The following is a 15,755-nucleotide window of genomic DNA, read 5'->3' as shown; positions in this document are numbered from 1 at the left end:
AGAGAGAGAGAGAGAGAGAGAGAGAGAGAGAGAGAGAGAGAGAGAGAGAGAGAGAGAGAGAGAGAGAGAGACATAAAAACCACCTATTATTCAGCCGACTAAATAGCGTAGCTGAGTGCCCCGATGCATGATGAAGTGATGAGCTTGATGATTACTATTGTTTTTCCTTTAAAAGAATTTCTTGTAAGAGAGGCTACATATTTCTTTGTAAATATACTGTTAATTTGTGAGGTTTCTTTTTTTTGCAAATTTTGTGAGGATGTAAAATAACTAAATAACTAAATGGCAAAAATAAACCGTTGCATACATAGAGATTTGATGCAGGAGATGAAGATGGCTATTAAGTGATTGCAAAATTTCCAAAAGCAGCTAATTTAAAGCTTTCTACAGTATCCATAAGATGCCGTGACCCGGATTCGAACCGGGGTTGCTGCTGCCACAACTCAGAGTACTAACCACTATACGATCACGGCAACATCCTTGAGCCAGGTAGGAGTCGAACCTACAATCTTCTGATCCGTAGTCAGACGCGTTATCCATTGCGCCACTGGCCCTGATGAAAAAGGGTGCTTTTTCATGCGCCATATTGCTAAAGCAAAACAAAACCTTCAACAGGCTGTCATCGCCTCATGAGTCTTTCTTTTCTTGCCAATCCACTCAAGCAGAAACAAAATATTTTTGTGCAATCTTAAATTCATGCTTGAGACTCAATATTTTCCATCTTCTTGAATTCATGTGTGAGGATTCAATTTTTCTCACATTTTGTGAGAAATCATATGCCTGCAATAGTGTGACATTGCCATAAGTGCTTTATTTTTCTGCCAATCAAATGCAAACCCCAAGCTAAGCATTTTTGTATGATCCGAAATTTATGCTTGACACACAATAATTATATCTGATTTAGAATCTATATGTGAGATTTACTTTTCCCTAACATTAATATCTTAAGATTGACCAGCGAAATCAGTACCTGGCAAAAAAAGTTATTGAAAGGAAAGAAAACAAAAAAATAATTAAGGTGATGAATTTTGTTGTCTGTTAGTGATGATCGACGAGAGAGAGAGAGAGAGAGAGAGAGAGAGAGAGAGAGAGAGAGAGAGAGAGAGAGAGAGAGAGAGAGAGAGAGAGAGAGAGACATAAAAACCACCTATTATTCAGCCGACTAAATAGCGTAGCTGAGTGCCCCGATGCATGATGAAGTGATGAGCTTGATGATTACTATTGTTTTTCCTTTAAAAGAATTTCTTGTAAGAGAGGCTACATATTTCTTTGTAAATATACTGTTAATTTGTGAGGTTTCTTTTTTTTGCAAATTTTGTGAGGATGTAAAATAACTAAATAACTAAATGGGCAAAAATAAACCGTTGCATACATAGAGATTTGATGCAGGAGATGAAGATGGCTATTAAGTGATTGCAAAATTTCCAAAAGCAGCTAATTTAAAGCTTTCTACAGTATCCATAAGATGCCGTGACCCGGATTCGAACCGGGGTTGCTGCGGCCACAACGCAGAGTACTAACCACTATACGATCACGGCAACATCCTCGAGCCAGGTAGGAGTCGAACCTACAATCTTCTGATCCGTAGTCAGACGCGTTATCCATTGCGCCACTGGCCCTGATGAAAAAGGGTGCTTTTTCATGCGCCATATTGCTAAAGCAAAACAAAACCTTCAACAGGCTGTCATCGCCTCATGAGTCTTTCTTTTCTTGCCAATCCACTCACAAGCAGAAACAAAATATTTTTGTGCAATCTTAAATTCATGCTTGAGACTGAATATTTTCCATCTTCTTGAATTCATGTGTGAGGATTCAATTTTTCTCACATTTTGTGAGAAATCATATGCCTGCAATAGTGTGACATTGCCATAAGTGCTTTATTTTTCTGCCAATCAAATGCAAACCCCAAGCTAAGCATTTTTGTATGATCCGAAATTTATGCTTGACACACAATAATTTATATCTGATTTAGAATCTATATGTGAGATTTACTTTTCCCTAACATTAATATCTTAAGATTGACCAGCGAAATCAGTACCTGGCAAAAAAAGTTATTGAAAGGAAAGAAAACAAAAAAATAATTAAGGTGATGAATTTTGTTGTCTGTTAGTGATGATCGACGAGAGAGAGAGAGAGAGAGAGAGAGAGAGAGAGAGAGAGAGAGAGAGAGAGAGAGAGAGAGAGAGAGAGAGAGAGAGACATAAAAACCACCTATTATTCAGCCGACTAAATAGCGTAGCTGAGTGCCCCGATGCATGATGAAGTGATGAGCTTGATGATTACTATTGTTTTTCCTTTAAAAGAATTTCTTGTAAGAGAGGCTACATATTTCTTTGTAAATATACTGTTAATTTGTGAGGTTTCTTTTTTTTGCAAATTTTGTGAGGATGTAAAATAACTAAATAACTAAATGGCAAAAATAAACCGTTGCATACATAGAGATTTGATGCAGGAGATGAAGATGGCTATTAAGTGATTGCAAAATTTCCAAAAGCAGCTAATTTAAAGCTTTCTACAGTATCCATAAGATGCCGTGACCCGGATTCGAACCGGGGTTGCTGCTGCCACAACTCAGAGTACTAACCACTATACGATCACGGCAACATCCTTGAGCCAGGTAGGAGTCGAACCTACAATCTTCTGATCCGTAGTCAGACGCGTTATCCATTGCGCCACTGGCCCTGATGAAAAAGGGTGCTTTTTCATGCGCCATATTGCTAAAGCAAAACAAAACCTTCAACAGGCTGTCATCGCCTCATGAGTCTTTCTTTTCTTGCCAATCCACTCAAGCAGAAACAAAATATTTTTGTGCAATCTTAAATTCATGCTTGAGACTCAATATTTTCCATCTTCTTGAATTCATGTGTGAGGATTCAATTTTTCTCACATTTTGTGAGAAATCATATGCCTGCAATAGTGTGACATTGCCATAAGTGCTTTATTTTTCTGCCAATCAAATGCAAACCCCAAGCTAAGCATTTTTGTATGATCCGAAATTTATGCTTGACACACAATAATTATATCTGATTTAGAATCTATATGTGAGATTTACTTTTCCCTAACATTAATATCTTAAGATTGACCAGCGAAATCAGTACCTGGCAAAAAAAGTTATTGAAAGGAAAGAAAACAAAAAAATAATTAAGGTGATGAATTTTGTTGTCTGTTAGTGATGATCGACGAGAGAGAGAGAGAGAGAGAGAGAGAGAGAGAGAGAGAGAGAGAGAGAGAGAGAGAGAGAGAGAGAGAGAGAGAGAGAGACATAAAAACCACCTATTATTCAGCCGACTAAATAGCGTAGCTGAGTGCCCCGATGCATGATGAAGTGATGAGCTTGATGATTACTATTGTTTTTCCTTTAAAAGAATTTCTTGTAAGAGAGGCTACATATTTCTTTGTAAATATACTGTTAATTTGTGAGGTTTCTTTTTTTTGCAAATTTTGTGAGGATGTAAAATAACTAAATAACTAAATGGCAAAAATAAACCGTTGCATACATAGAGATTTGATGCAGGAGATGAAGATGGCTATTAAGTGATTGCAAAATTTCCAAAAGCAGCTAATTTAAAGCTTTCTACAGTATCCATAAGATGCCGTGACCCGGATTCGAACCGGGGTTGCTGCGGCCACAACGCAGAGTACTAACCACTATACGATCACGGCAACATCCTCGAGCCAGGTAGGAGTCGAACCTACAATCTTCTGATCCGTAGTCAGACGCGTTATCCATTGCGCCACTGGCCCTGATGAAAAAGGGTGCTTTTTCATGCGCCATATTGCTAAAGCAAAACAAAACCTTCAACAGGCTGTCATCGCCTCATGAGTCTTTCTTTTCTTGCCAATCCACTCGCAAGCAGAAACAAAATATTTTTGTGCAATCTTAAATTCATGCTTGAGACTGAATATTTTCCATCTTCTTGAATTCATGTGTGAGGATTCAATTTTTCTCACATTTTGTGAGAAATCATATGCCTGCAATAGTGTGACATTGCCATAAGTGCTTTATTTTTCTGCCAATCAAATGCAAACCCCAAGCTAAGCATTTTTGTATGATCCGAAATTTATGCTTGACACACAATAATTATATCTGATTTAGAATCTATATGTGAGATTTACTTTTCCCTAACATTAATATCTTAAGATTGACCAGCGAAATCAGTACCTGGCAAAAAAAGTTATTGAAAGGAAAGAAAACAAAAAAATAATTAAGGTGATGAATTTTGTTGTCTGTTAGTGATGATCGACGAGAGAGAGAGAGAGAGAGAGAGAGAGAGAGAGAGAGATAAAAACCACCTATTCAGCCGACTAAATAGCGTAGCTGAGTGCCCCGATGCATGATGAAGTGATGAGCTTGATGATTACTATTGTTTTTCCTTTAAAAGAATTTCTTGTAAGAGAGGCTACATATTTCTTTGTAAATATACTGTTAATTTGTGAGGTTTCTTTTTTTTGCAAATTTTGTGAGGATGTAAAATAACTAAATAACTAAATGGCAAAAATAAACCGTTGCATACATAGAGATTTGATGCAGGAGATGAAGATGGCTATTAAGTGATTGCAAAATTTCCAAAAGCAGCTAATTTAAAGCTTTCTACAGTATCCATAAGATGCCGTGACCCGGATTCGAACCGGGGTTGCTGCGGCCACAACGCAGAGTACTATGGATGTAAAATAACTAAATAACTAAATGGCAAAAATAAACCGTTGCATACATAGAGATTTGATGCAGGAGATGAAGATGGCTATTAAGTGATTGCAAAATTTCCAAAAGCAGCTAATTTAAAGCTTTCTACAGTATCCATAAGATGCCGTGACCCGGATTCGAACCGGGGTTGCTGCGGCCACAACGCAGAGTACTAACCACTATACGATCACGGCAACATCCTCGAGCCAGGTAGGAGTCGAACCTACAATCTTCTGATCCGTAGTCAGACGCGTTATCCATTGCGCCACTGGCCCTGATGAAAAAGGGTGCTTTTTCATGCGCCATATTGCTAAAGCAAAACAAAACCTTCAACAGGCTGTCATCGCCTCATGAGTCTTTCTTTTCTTGCCAATCCACTCACAAGCAGAAACAAAATATTTTTGTGCAATCTTAAATTCATGCTTGAGACTGAATATTTTCCATCTTCTTGAATTCATGTGTGAGGATTCAATTTTTCTCACATTTTGTGAGAAATCATATGCCTGCAATAGTGTGACATTGCCATAAGTGCTTTATTTTTCTGCCAATCAAATGCAAACCCCAAGCTAAGCATTTTTGTATGATCCGAAATTTATGCTTGACACACAATAATTATATCTGATTTAGAATCTATATGTGAGATTTACTTTTCCCTAACATTAATATCTTAAGATTGACCAGCGAAATCAGTACCTGGCAAAAAAAGTTATTGAAAGGAAAGAAAACAAAAAAATAATTAAGGTGATGAATTTTGTTGTCTGTTAGTGATGATCGAAGAGAGAGAGAGAGAGAGAGAGAGAGAGAGAGAGAGAGAGAGAGAGAGAGAGAGAGAGAGAGAGAGAGAGAGAGAGAGACATAAAAACCACCTATTATTCAGCCGACTAAATAGCGTAGCTGAGTGCCCCGATGCATGATGAAGTGATGAGCTTGATGATTACTATTGTTTTTCCTTTAAAAGAATTTCTTGTAAGAGAGGCTACATATTTCTTTGTAAATATACTGTTAATTTGTGAGGTTTCTTTTTTTTGCAAATTTTGTGAGGATGTAAAATAACTAAATAACTAAATGGCAAAAATAAACCGTTGCATACATAGAGATTTGATGCAGGAGATGAAGATGGCTATTAAGTGATTGCAAAATTTCCAAAAGCAGCTAATTTAAAGCTTTCTACAGTATCCATAAGATGCCGTGACCCGGATTCGAACCGGGGTTGCTGCGGCCACAACGCAGAGTACTAACCACTATACGATCACGGCAACATCCTCGAGCCAGGTAGGAGTCGAACCTACAATCTTCTGATCCGTAGTCAGACGCGTTATCCATTGCGCCACTGGCCCTGATGAAAAAGGGTGCTTTTTCATGCGCCATATTGCTAAAGCAAAACAAAACCTTCAACAGGCTGTCATCGCCTCATGAGTCTTTCTTTTCTTGCCAATCCACTCACAAGCAGAAACAAAATATTTTTGTGCAATCTTAAATTCATGCTTGAGACTGAATATTTTCCATCTTCTTGAATTCATGTGTGAGGATTCAATTTTTCTCACATTTTGTGAGAAATCATATGCCTGCAATAGTGTGACATTGCCATAAGTGCTTTATTTTTCTGCCAATCAAATGCAAACCCCAAGCTAAGCATTTTTGTATGATCCGAAATTTATGCTTGACACACAATAATTATATCTGATTTAGAATCTATATGTGAGATTTACTTTTCCCTAACATTAATATCTTAAGATTGACCAGCGAAATCAGTACCTGGCAAAAAAAGTTATTGAAAGGAAAGAAAACAAAAAAATAATTAAGGTGATGAATTTTGTTGTCTGTTAGTGATGATCGACGAGAGAGAGAGAGAGAGAGAGAGAGAGAGAGAGAGAGAGAGAGAGAGAGAGAGAGAGAGATAAAAACCACCTATTCAGCCGACTAAATAGCGTAGCTGAGTGCCCCGATGCATGATGAAGTGATGAGCTTGATGATTACTATTGTTTTTCCTTTAAAAGAATTTCTTGTAAGAGAGGCTACATATTTCTTTGTAAATATACTGTTAATTTGTGAGGTTTCTTTTTTTTGCAAATTTTGTGAGGATGTAAAATAACTAAATAACTAAATGGCAAAAATAAACCGTTGCATACATAGAGATTTGATGCAGGAGATGAAGATGGCTATTAAGTGATTGCAAAATTTCCAAAAGCAGCTAATTTAAAGCTTTCTACAGTATCCATAAGATGCCGTGACCCGGATTCGAACCGGGGTTGCTGCGGCCACAACGCAGAGTACTAACCACTATACGATCACGGCAACATCCTCGAGCCAGGTAGGAGTCGAACCTACAATCTTCTGATCCGTAGTCAGACGCGTTATCCATTGCGCCACTGGCCCTGATGAAAAAGGGTGCTTTTTCATGCGCCATATTGCTAAAGCAAAACAAAACCTTCAACAGGCTGTCATCGCCTCATGAGTCTTTCTTTTCTTGCCAATCCACTCACAAGCAGAAACAAAATATTTTTGTGCAATCTTAAATTCATGCTTGAGACTGAATATTTTCCATCTTCTTGAATTCATGTGTGAGGATTCAATTTTTCTCACATTTTGTGAGAAATCATATGCCTGCAATAGTGTGACATTGCCATAAGTGCTTTATTTTTCTGCCAATCAAATGCAAACCCCAAGCTAAGCATTTTTGTATGATCCGAAATTTATGCTTGACACACAATAATTATATCTGATTTAGAATCTATATGTGAGATTTACTTTTCCCTAACATTAATATCTTAAGATTGACCAGCGAAATCAGTACCTGGCAAAAAAAGTTATTGAAAGGAAAGAAAACAAAAAAATAATTAAGGTGATGAATTTTGTTGTCTGTTAGTGATGATCGAAGAGAGAGAGAGAGAGAGAGAGAGAGAGAGAGAGAGAGAGAGAGAGAGAGAGAGAGAGAGAGAGAGACATAAAAACCACCTATTATTCAGCCAACTAAATAGCGTAGCTGAGTGCCCCGATGCATGATGAAGAGATGAGCTTGATGATTACTATTGTTTTTCCTTTAAAAGAATTTCTTGTAAGAGAGGCTACATATTTCTTTGTAAATATACTGTTAATTTGTGAGGTTTCTTTTTTTTGCAAATTTTGTGAGGATGTAAAATAACTAAATAACTAAATGGCAAAAATAAACCGTTGCATACATAGAGATTTGATGCAGGAGATGAAGATGGCTATTAAGTGATTACAAAATTTCCAAAAGCAGCTAATTTAAAGCTTTCTACAGTATCCATAAGATGCCGTGACCCAGATTCGAACCGGGGTTGCTGCGGCCACAACGCAGAGTACTAACCACTATACGATCACGGCAACATCCTCGAGCCAGGTAGGAGTCGAACCTACAATCTTCTGATCCGTAGTCAGACGCGTTATCCATTGCGCCACTGGCCCTGATGAAAAAGGGTGCTTTTTCATGCGCCATATTGCTAAAGCAAAACAAAACCTTCAACAGGCTGTCATCGCCTCATGAGTCTTTCTTTTCTTGCCAATCCACTCACAAGCAGAAACAAAATATTTTTGTGCAATCTTAAATTCATGCTTGAGACTGAATATTTTCCATCTTCTTGAATTCATGTGTGAGGATTCAACTTTTCTCACATTTTGTGAGAAATCATATGCCTGCAATAGTGTGACATTGCCATAAGTGCTTTATTTTTCTGCCAATCAAATGCAAACCCCAAGCTAAGCATTTTTGTATGATCCGAAATTTATGCTTGACACACAATAATTATATCTGATTTAGAATCTATATGTGAGATTTACTTTTCCCTAACATTAATATCTTAAGATTGACCAGCGAAATCAGTACCTGGCAAAAAAAGTTATTGAAAGGAAAGAAAACAAAAAAATAATTAAGGTGATGAATTTTGTTGTCTGTTAGTGATGATCGACGAGAGAGAGAGAGAGAGAGAGAGAGAGAGAGAGAGAGAGAGAGAGAGAGAGAGAGAGAGAGAGAGAGAGAGAGAGAGAGAGAGAGAGACATAAAAACCACCTATTATTCAGCCGACTAAATAGCGTAGCTGAGTGCCCCGATGCATGATGAAGTGATGAGCTTGATGATTACTATTGTTTTTCCTTTAAAAGAATTTCTTGTAAGAGAGGCTACATATTTCTTTGTAAATATACTGTTAATTTGTGAGGTTTCTTTTTTTTGCAAATTTTGTGAGGATGTAAAATAACTAAATAACTAAATGGCAAAAATAAACCGTTGCATACATAGAGATTTGATGCAGGAGATGAAGATGGCTATTAAGTGATTGCAAAATTTCCAAAAGCAGCTAATTTAAAGCTTTCTACAGTATCCATAAGATGCCGTGACCCGGATTCGAACCGGGGTTGCTGCTGCCACAACTCAGAGTACTAACCACTATACGATCACGGCAACATCCTTGAGCCAGGTAGGAGTCGAACCTACAATCTTCTGATCCGTAGTCAGACGCGTTATCCATTGCGCCACTGGCCCTGATGAAAAAGGGTGCTTTTTCATGCGCCATATTGCTAAAGCAAAACAAAACCTTCAACAGGCTGTCATCGCCTCATGAGTCTTTCTTTTCTTGCCAATCCACTCAAGCAGAAACAAAATATTTTTGTGCAATCTTAAATTCATGCTTGAGACTGAATATTTTCCATCTTCTTGAATTCATGTGTGAGGATTCAATTTTTCTCACATTTTGTGAGAAATCATATGCCTGCAATAGTGTGACATTGCCATAAGTGCTTTATTTTTCTGCCAATCAAATGCAAACCCCAAGCTAAGCATTTTTGTATGATCCGAAATTTATGCTTGACACACAATAATTATATCTGATTTAGAATCTATATGTGAGATTTACTTTTCCCTAACATTAATATCTTAAGATTGACCAGCGAAATCAGTACCTGGCAAAAAAAGTTATTGAAAGGAAAGAAAACAAAAAAATAATTAAGGTGATGAATTTTGTTGTCTGTTAGTGATGATCGACGAGAGAGAGAGAGAGAGAGAGAGAGAGAGAGAGAGAGAGAGAGAGAGAGAGAGAGAGAGAGAGAGAGAGAGAGAGAGAGAGAGAGAGACATAAAAACCACCTATTATTCAGCCGACTAAATAGCGTAGCTGAGTGCCCCGATGCATGATGAAGTGATGAGCTTGATGATTACTATTGTTTTTCCTTTAAAAGAATTTCTTGTAAGAGAGGCTACATATTTCTTTGTAAATATACTGTTAATTTGTGAGGTTTCTTTTTTTTGCAAATTTTGTGAGGATGTAAAATAACTAAATAACTAAATGGCAAAAATAAACCGTTGCATACATAGAGATTTGATGCAGGAGATGAAGATGGCTATTAAGTGATTGCAAAATTTCCAAAAGCAGCTAATTTAAAGCTTTCTACAGTATCCATAAGATGCCGTGACCCGGATTCGAACCGGGGTTGCTGCTGCCACAACTCAGAGTACTAACCACTATACGATCACGGCAACATCCTTGAGCCAGGTAGGAGTCGAACCTACAATCTTCTGATCCGTAGTCAGACGCGTTATCCATTGCGCCACTGGCCCTGATGAAAAAGGGTGCTTTTTCATGCGCCATATTGCTAAAGCAAAACAAAACCTTCAACAGGCTGTCATCGCCTCATGAGTCTTTCTTTTCTTGCCAATCCACTCAAGCAGAAACAAAATATTTTTGTGCAATCTTAAATTCATGCTTGAGACTGAATATTTTCCATCTTCTTGAATTCATGTGTGAGGATTCAATTTTTCTCACATTTTGTGAGAAATCATATGCCTGCAATAGTGTGACATTGCCATAAGTGCTTTATTTTTCTGCCAATCAAATGCAAACCCCAAGCTAAGCATTTTTGTATGATCCGAAATTTATGCTTGACACACAATAATTATATCTGATTTAGAATCTATATGTGAGATTTACTTTTCCCTAACATTAATATCTTAAGATTGACCAGCGAAATCAGTATCTGGCAAAAAAAGTTATTGAAAGGAAAGAAAACAAAAAAATAATTAAGGTGATGAATTTTGTTGTCTGTTAGTGATGATCGACGAGAGAGAGAGAGAGAGAGAGAGAGAGAGAGAGAGAGAGAGAGAGAGAGAGAGAGAGAGAGAGAGACATAAAAACCACCTATTATTCAGCCGACTAAATAGCGTAGCTGAGTGCCCCGATGCATGATGAAGTGATGAGCTTGATGATTACTATTGTTTTTCCTTTAAAAGAATTTCTTGTAAGAGAGGCTACATATTTCTTTGTAAATATACTGTTAATTTGTGAGGTTTCTTTTTTTTGCAAATTTTGTGAGGATGTAAAATAACTAAATAACTAAATGGCAAAAATAAACCGTTGCATACATAGAGATTTGATGCAGGAGATGAAGATGGCTATTAAGTGATTGCAAAATTTCCAAAAGCAGCTAATTTAAAGCTTTCTACAGTATCCATAAGATGCCGTGACCCGGATTCGAACCGGGGTTGCTGCGGCCACAACGCAGAGTACTAACCACTATACGATCACGGCAACATCCTCGAGCCAGGTAGGAGTCGAACCTACAATCTTCTGATCCGTAGTCAGACGCGTTATCCATTGCGCCACTGGCCCTGATGAAAAAGGGTGCTTTTTCATGCGCCATATTGCTAAAGCAAAACAAAACCTTCAACAGGCTGTCATCGCCTCATGAGTCTTTCTTTTCTTGCCAATCCACTCAAGCAGAAACAAAATATTTTTGTGCAATCTTAAATTCATGCTTGAGACTGAATATTTTCCATCTTCTTGAATTCATGTGTGAGGATTCAATTTTTCTCACATTTTGTGAGAAATCATATGCCTGCAATAGTGTGACATTGCCATAAGTGCTTTATTTTTCTGCCAATCAAATGCAAACCCCAAGCTAAGCATTTTTGTATGATCCGAAATTTATGCTTGACACACAATAATTATATCTGATTTAGAATCTATATGTGAGATTTACTTTTCCCTAACATTAATATCTTAAGATTGACCAGCGAAATCAGTACCTGGCAAAAAAAGTTATTGAAAGGAAAGAAAACAAAAAAATAATTAAGGTGATGAATTTTGTTGTCTGTTAGTGATGATCGACGAGAGAGAGAGAGAGAGAGAGAGAGAGAGAGAGAGAGAGAGAGAGAGAGAGAGAGAGAGAGAGAGAGAGAGAGAGAGAGAGAGAGAGAGAGAGAGACATAAAAACCACCTATTATTCAGCCGACTAAATAGCGTAGCTGAGTGCCCCGATGCATGATGAAGTGATGAGCTTGATGATTACTATTGTTTTTCCTTTAAAAGAATTTCTTGTAAGAGAGGCTACATATTTCTTTGTAAATATACTGTTAATTTGTGAGGTTTCTTTTTTTTGCAAATTTTGTGAGGATGTAAAATAACTAAATAACTAAATGGCAAAAATAAACCGTTGCATACATAGAGATTTGATGCAGGAGATGAAGATGGCTATTAAGTGATTGCAAAATTTCCAAAAGCAGCTAATTTAAAGCTTTCTACAGTATCCATAAGATGCCGTGACCCGGATTCGAACCGGGGTTGCTGCTGCCACAACTCAGAGTACTAACCACTATACGATCACGGCAACATCCTTGAGCCAGGTAGGAGTCGAACCTACAATCTTCTGATCCGTAGTCAGACGCGTTATCCATTGCGCCACTGGCCCTGATGAAAAAGGGTGCTTTTTCATGCGCCATATTGCTAAAGCAAAACAAAACCTTCAACAGGCTGTCATCGCCTCATGAGTCTTTCTTTTCTTGCCAATCCACTCAAGCAGAAACAAAATATTTTTGTGCAATCTTAAATTCATGCTTGAGACTGAATATTTTCCATCTTCTTGAATTCATGTGTGAGGATTCAATTTTTCTCACATTTTGTGAGAAATCATATGCCTGCAATAGTGTGACATTGCCATAAGTGCTTTATTTTTCTGCCAATCAAATGCAAACCCCAAGCTAAGCATTTTTGTATGATCCGAAATTTATGCTTGACACACAATAATTATATCTGATTTAGAATCTATATGTGAGATTTACTTTTCCCTAACATTAATATCTTAAGATTGACCAGCGAAATCAGTATCTGGCAAAAAAAGTTATTGAAAGGAAAGAAAACAAAAAAATAATTAAGGTGATGAATTTTGTTGTCTGTTAGTGATGATCGACGAGAGAGAGAGAGAGAGAGAGAGAGAGAGAGAGAGAGAGAGAGAGAGAGAGAGAGAGAGAGAGAGAGAGAGAGAGAGAGAGAGAGAGACATAAAAACCACCTATTATTCAGCCGACTAAATAGCGTAGCTGAGTGCCCCGATGCATGATGAAGTGATGAGCTTGATGATTACTATTGTTTTTCCTTTAAAAGAATTTCTTGTAAGAGAGGCTACATATTTCTTTGTAAATATACTGTTAATTTGTGAGGTTTCTTTTTTTTGCAAATTTTGTGAGGATGTAAAATAACTAAATAACTAAATGGCAAAAATAAACCGTTGCATACATAGAGATTTGATGCAGGAGATGAAGATGGCTATTAAGTGATTGCAAAATTTCCAAAAGCAGCTAATTAAAGCTTTCTACAGTATCCATAAGATGCCGTGACCCGGATTCGAACCGGGGTTGCTGCGGCCACAACGCAGAGTACTAACCACTATACGATCACGGCAACATCCTCGAGCCAGGTAGGAGTCGAACCTACAATCTTCTGATCCGTAGTCAGACGCGTTATCCATTGCGCCACTGGCCCTGATGAAAAAGGGTGCTTTTTCATGCGCCATATTGCTAAAGCAAAACAAAACCTTCAACAGGCTGTCATCGCCTCATGAGTCTTTCTTTTCTTGCCAATCCACTCACAAGCAGAAACAAAATATTTTTGTGCAATCTTAAATTCATGCTTGAGACTGAATATTTTCCATCTTCTTGAATTCATGTGTGAGGATTCAATTTTTCTCACATTTTGTGAGAAATCATATGCCTGCAATAGTGTGACATTGCCATAAGTGCTTTATTTTTCTGCCAATCAAATGCAAACCCCAAGCTAAGCATTTTTGTATGATCCGAAATTTATGCTTGACACACAATAATTATATCTGATTTAGGAATCTATATGTGAGATTTACTTTTCCCTAACATTAATATCTTAAGATTGACCAGCGAAATCAGTACCTGGCAAAAAAGTTATTGAAAGGAAAGAAAACAAAAAATAATTAAGGTGATGAATTTTGTTGTCTGTTAGTGATGATCGACGAGAGAGAGAGAGAGAGAGAGAGAGAGAGAGAGAGAGAGAGAGAGAGAGAGAGAGAGAGAGAGAGAGAGAGAGAGAGAGAGAGACATAAAAACCACCTATTATTCAGCCGACTAATAGCGTAGCTGAGTGCCCGATGCATGATGAAGTGATGAGCTTGATGATTACTATTGTTTTTCCTTTAAAAGAATTTCTTGTAAGAGAGGCTACATATTTCTTTGTAAATATACTGTTAATTTGTGAGGTTTCTTTTTTTGCAAATTTTGTGAGGATGTAAAATAACTAAATAACTAAATGGCAAAAATAAACCGTTGCATACATAGAGATTTGATGCAGGAGATGAAGATGGCTATTAAGTGATTGCAAAATTTCCAAAAGCAGCTAATTTAAAGCTTTCTACAGTATCCATAAGATGCCGTGACCCGGATTCGAACCGGGGTTGCTGCGGCCACAACGCAGAGTACTAACCACTATACGATCACGGCAACATCCTCGAGCCAGGTAGGAGTCGAACCTACAATCTTCTGATCCGTAGTCAGGACGCGTTATCCATTGCGCCACTGGCCCTGATGAAAAAGGGTGCTTTTTCATGCGCCATATTGCTAAAGCAAAACAAAACCTTCAACAGGCTGTCATCGCCTCATGAGTCTTCTTTTCTTGCCAATCCACTCACAAGCAGAAACAAAATATTTTTGTGCAATCTTAAATTCATGCTTGAGACTGAATATTTTCCATCTTCTTGAATTCATGTGTGAGGATTCAATTTTTCTCACATTTTGTGAGAAATCATATGCCTGCAATAGTGTGACATTGCCATAAGTGCTTTATTTTTCTGCCAATCAAATGCAAACCCCAAGCTAAGCATTTTTGTATGATCCGAAATTTATGCTTGACACACAATAATTATATCTGATTTAGAATCTATATGTGAGATTTACTTTTCCCTAACATTAATATCTTAAGATTGACCAGCGAAATCAGTACCTGGCAAAAAAAGTTATTGAAAGGAAAGAAAACAAAAAATAATTAAGGTGATGAATTTTGTTGTCTGTTAGTGATGATCGACGAGAGAGAGAGGAGAGAGAGAGAGAGAGAGAGAGAGAGAGAGAGAGAGAGAGAGAGAGAGAGAGAGAGAGAGAGAGAGATATAAAACCACCTATTCAGCCGACTAATAGCGTAGCTGAGTGCCCCGATGCATGATGAAGTGATGAGCTTGATGATTACTATTGTTTTTCCTTTAAAAGAATTTCTTGTAAGAGAGGCTACATATTTCTTTGTAAATATACTGTTAATTTGTGAGGTTTCTTTTTTTTGCAAATTTTGTGAGGATGTAAAATAACTAAATAACTAAATGGCAAAAATAAACCGTTGCATACATAGAGATTTGATGCAGGAGATGAAGATGGCTATTAAGTGATTGCAAAATTTCCAAAAGCAGCTAATTTAAAGCTTTCTACAGTATCCATAAGATGCCGTGACCCGGATTCGAACCGGGGGTTGCTGCGGCCACAACGCAGAGTACTAACCACTATACGATCACGGCAACATCCTCGAGCCAGGTAGGAGTCGAACCTACAATCTTTAACAGATTAACTCTGTTCCTGTAGGCCAGTTCCTCAGGATCAAAAGGATCTGTACCAGTAATGAGGACTTTGAATTGAGGGCTAGTGAAATGATGAACCGCTTCCGGGAAAGGGGATACAGCAGGAGGTGTCTAAAGAGAGCATACAATCGTGCCCGGAATACTGACAGACACCAACTCCTTTATTCCTCGAGGATTAATAAATCAGACACACAGGTGAGATTGGTC

At 37.7% G+C, this 15,755-nt stretch overlaps 23 non-coding genes across 23 annotated transcripts; all 23 read right to left on the bottom strand.

Moving 5' to 3' along the window:
* Positions 1-481: 481 nt before the first annotated feature.
* On the bottom strand, positions 482-554 carry TRNAR-ACG (transfer RNA arginine (anticodon ACG)). Its single transcript has one exon. It is a non-coding gene; the product is annotated as a tRNA-Arg (tRNA).
* A 912-nt stretch (positions 555-1,466) lies between these two features.
* TRNAH-GUG (transfer RNA histidin (anticodon GUG)) lies at positions 1,467-1,538 on the bottom strand. Its single transcript has one exon. It is a non-coding gene; the product is annotated as a tRNA-His (tRNA).
* Positions 1,539-1,546: 8 nt separating this feature from the next.
* On the bottom strand, positions 1,547-1,619 carry TRNAR-ACG (transfer RNA arginine (anticodon ACG)). Its single transcript has one exon. It is a non-coding gene; the product is annotated as a tRNA-Arg (tRNA).
* Positions 1,620-2,609: 990 nt separating this feature from the next.
* TRNAR-ACG (transfer RNA arginine (anticodon ACG)) lies at positions 2,610-2,682 on the bottom strand. The gene has a single exon. It is a non-coding gene; the product is annotated as a tRNA-Arg (tRNA).
* Positions 2,683-3,591: 909 nt separating this feature from the next.
* Positions 3,592-3,663, bottom strand: TRNAH-GUG (transfer RNA histidin (anticodon GUG)). Its single transcript has one exon. It is a non-coding gene; the product is annotated as a tRNA-His (tRNA).
* Positions 3,664-3,671: 8 nt separating this feature from the next.
* Positions 3,672-3,744, bottom strand: TRNAR-ACG (transfer RNA arginine (anticodon ACG)). The gene has a single exon. It is a non-coding gene; the product is annotated as a tRNA-Arg (tRNA).
* Positions 3,745-4,806: 1,062 nt separating this feature from the next.
* On the bottom strand, positions 4,807-4,878 carry TRNAH-GUG (transfer RNA histidin (anticodon GUG)). Its single transcript has one exon. It is a non-coding gene; the product is annotated as a tRNA-His (tRNA).
* Positions 4,879-4,886: 8 nt separating this feature from the next.
* TRNAR-ACG (transfer RNA arginine (anticodon ACG)) lies at positions 4,887-4,959 on the bottom strand. Its single transcript has one exon. It is a non-coding gene; the product is annotated as a tRNA-Arg (tRNA).
* Positions 4,960-5,868: 909 nt separating this feature from the next.
* On the bottom strand, positions 5,869-5,940 carry TRNAH-GUG (transfer RNA histidin (anticodon GUG)). The gene has a single exon. It is a non-coding gene; the product is annotated as a tRNA-His (tRNA).
* Positions 5,941-5,948: 8 nt separating this feature from the next.
* Positions 5,949-6,021, bottom strand: TRNAR-ACG (transfer RNA arginine (anticodon ACG)). The gene has a single exon. It is a non-coding gene; the product is annotated as a tRNA-Arg (tRNA).
* Positions 6,022-6,907: 886 nt separating this feature from the next.
* On the bottom strand, positions 6,908-6,979 carry TRNAH-GUG (transfer RNA histidin (anticodon GUG)). The gene has a single exon. It is a non-coding gene; the product is annotated as a tRNA-His (tRNA).
* Positions 6,980-6,987: 8 nt separating this feature from the next.
* On the bottom strand, positions 6,988-7,060 carry TRNAR-ACG (transfer RNA arginine (anticodon ACG)). The gene has a single exon. It is a non-coding gene; the product is annotated as a tRNA-Arg (tRNA).
* A 977-nt stretch (positions 7,061-8,037) lies between these two features.
* TRNAR-ACG (transfer RNA arginine (anticodon ACG)) lies at positions 8,038-8,110 on the bottom strand. Its single transcript has one exon. It is a non-coding gene; the product is annotated as a tRNA-Arg (tRNA).
* A 999-nt stretch (positions 8,111-9,109) lies between these two features.
* Positions 9,110-9,182, bottom strand: TRNAR-ACG (transfer RNA arginine (anticodon ACG)). Its single transcript has one exon. It is a non-coding gene; the product is annotated as a tRNA-Arg (tRNA).
* A 997-nt stretch (positions 9,183-10,179) lies between these two features.
* TRNAR-ACG (transfer RNA arginine (anticodon ACG)) lies at positions 10,180-10,252 on the bottom strand. The gene has a single exon. It is a non-coding gene; the product is annotated as a tRNA-Arg (tRNA).
* An 895-nt stretch (positions 10,253-11,147) lies between these two features.
* Positions 11,148-11,219, bottom strand: TRNAH-GUG (transfer RNA histidin (anticodon GUG)). The gene has a single exon. It is a non-coding gene; the product is annotated as a tRNA-His (tRNA).
* An 8-nt stretch (positions 11,220-11,227) lies between these two features.
* Positions 11,228-11,300, bottom strand: TRNAR-ACG (transfer RNA arginine (anticodon ACG)). The gene has a single exon. It is a non-coding gene; the product is annotated as a tRNA-Arg (tRNA).
* Positions 11,301-12,305: 1,005 nt separating this feature from the next.
* On the bottom strand, positions 12,306-12,378 carry TRNAR-ACG (transfer RNA arginine (anticodon ACG)). The gene has a single exon. It is a non-coding gene; the product is annotated as a tRNA-Arg (tRNA).
* A 916-nt stretch (positions 12,379-13,294) lies between these two features.
* TRNAH-GUG (transfer RNA histidin (anticodon GUG)) lies at positions 13,295-13,366 on the bottom strand. The gene has a single exon. It is a non-coding gene; the product is annotated as a tRNA-His (tRNA).
* Positions 13,367-13,374: 8 nt separating this feature from the next.
* On the bottom strand, positions 13,375-13,447 carry TRNAR-ACG (transfer RNA arginine (anticodon ACG)). Its single transcript has one exon. It is a non-coding gene; the product is annotated as a tRNA-Arg (tRNA).
* Positions 13,448-14,358: 911 nt separating this feature from the next.
* Positions 14,359-14,430, bottom strand: TRNAH-GUG (transfer RNA histidin (anticodon GUG)). Its single transcript has one exon. It is a non-coding gene; the product is annotated as a tRNA-His (tRNA).
* An 8-nt stretch (positions 14,431-14,438) lies between these two features.
* On the bottom strand, positions 14,439-14,512 carry TRNAR-ACG (transfer RNA arginine (anticodon ACG)). The gene has a single exon. It is a non-coding gene; the product is annotated as a tRNA-Arg (tRNA).
* A 903-nt stretch (positions 14,513-15,415) lies between these two features.
* TRNAH-GUG (transfer RNA histidin (anticodon GUG)) lies at positions 15,416-15,488 on the bottom strand. Its single transcript has one exon. It is a non-coding gene; the product is annotated as a tRNA-His (tRNA).
* Positions 15,489-15,755: the final 267 nt, after the last annotated feature.

Source organism: Ranitomeya variabilis, chromosome 5, assembly GCF_051348905.1.
Source record: "Ranitomeya variabilis isolate aRanVar5 chromosome 5, aRanVar5.hap1, whole genome shotgun sequence".
Classification (NCBI taxonomy): domain Eukaryota; kingdom Metazoa; phylum Chordata; class Amphibia; order Anura; family Dendrobatidae; genus Ranitomeya; species Ranitomeya variabilis.
Note: the sequence above shows the minus strand (reverse complement) of the source record. Positions and strands in the feature narration are given on the sequence as shown.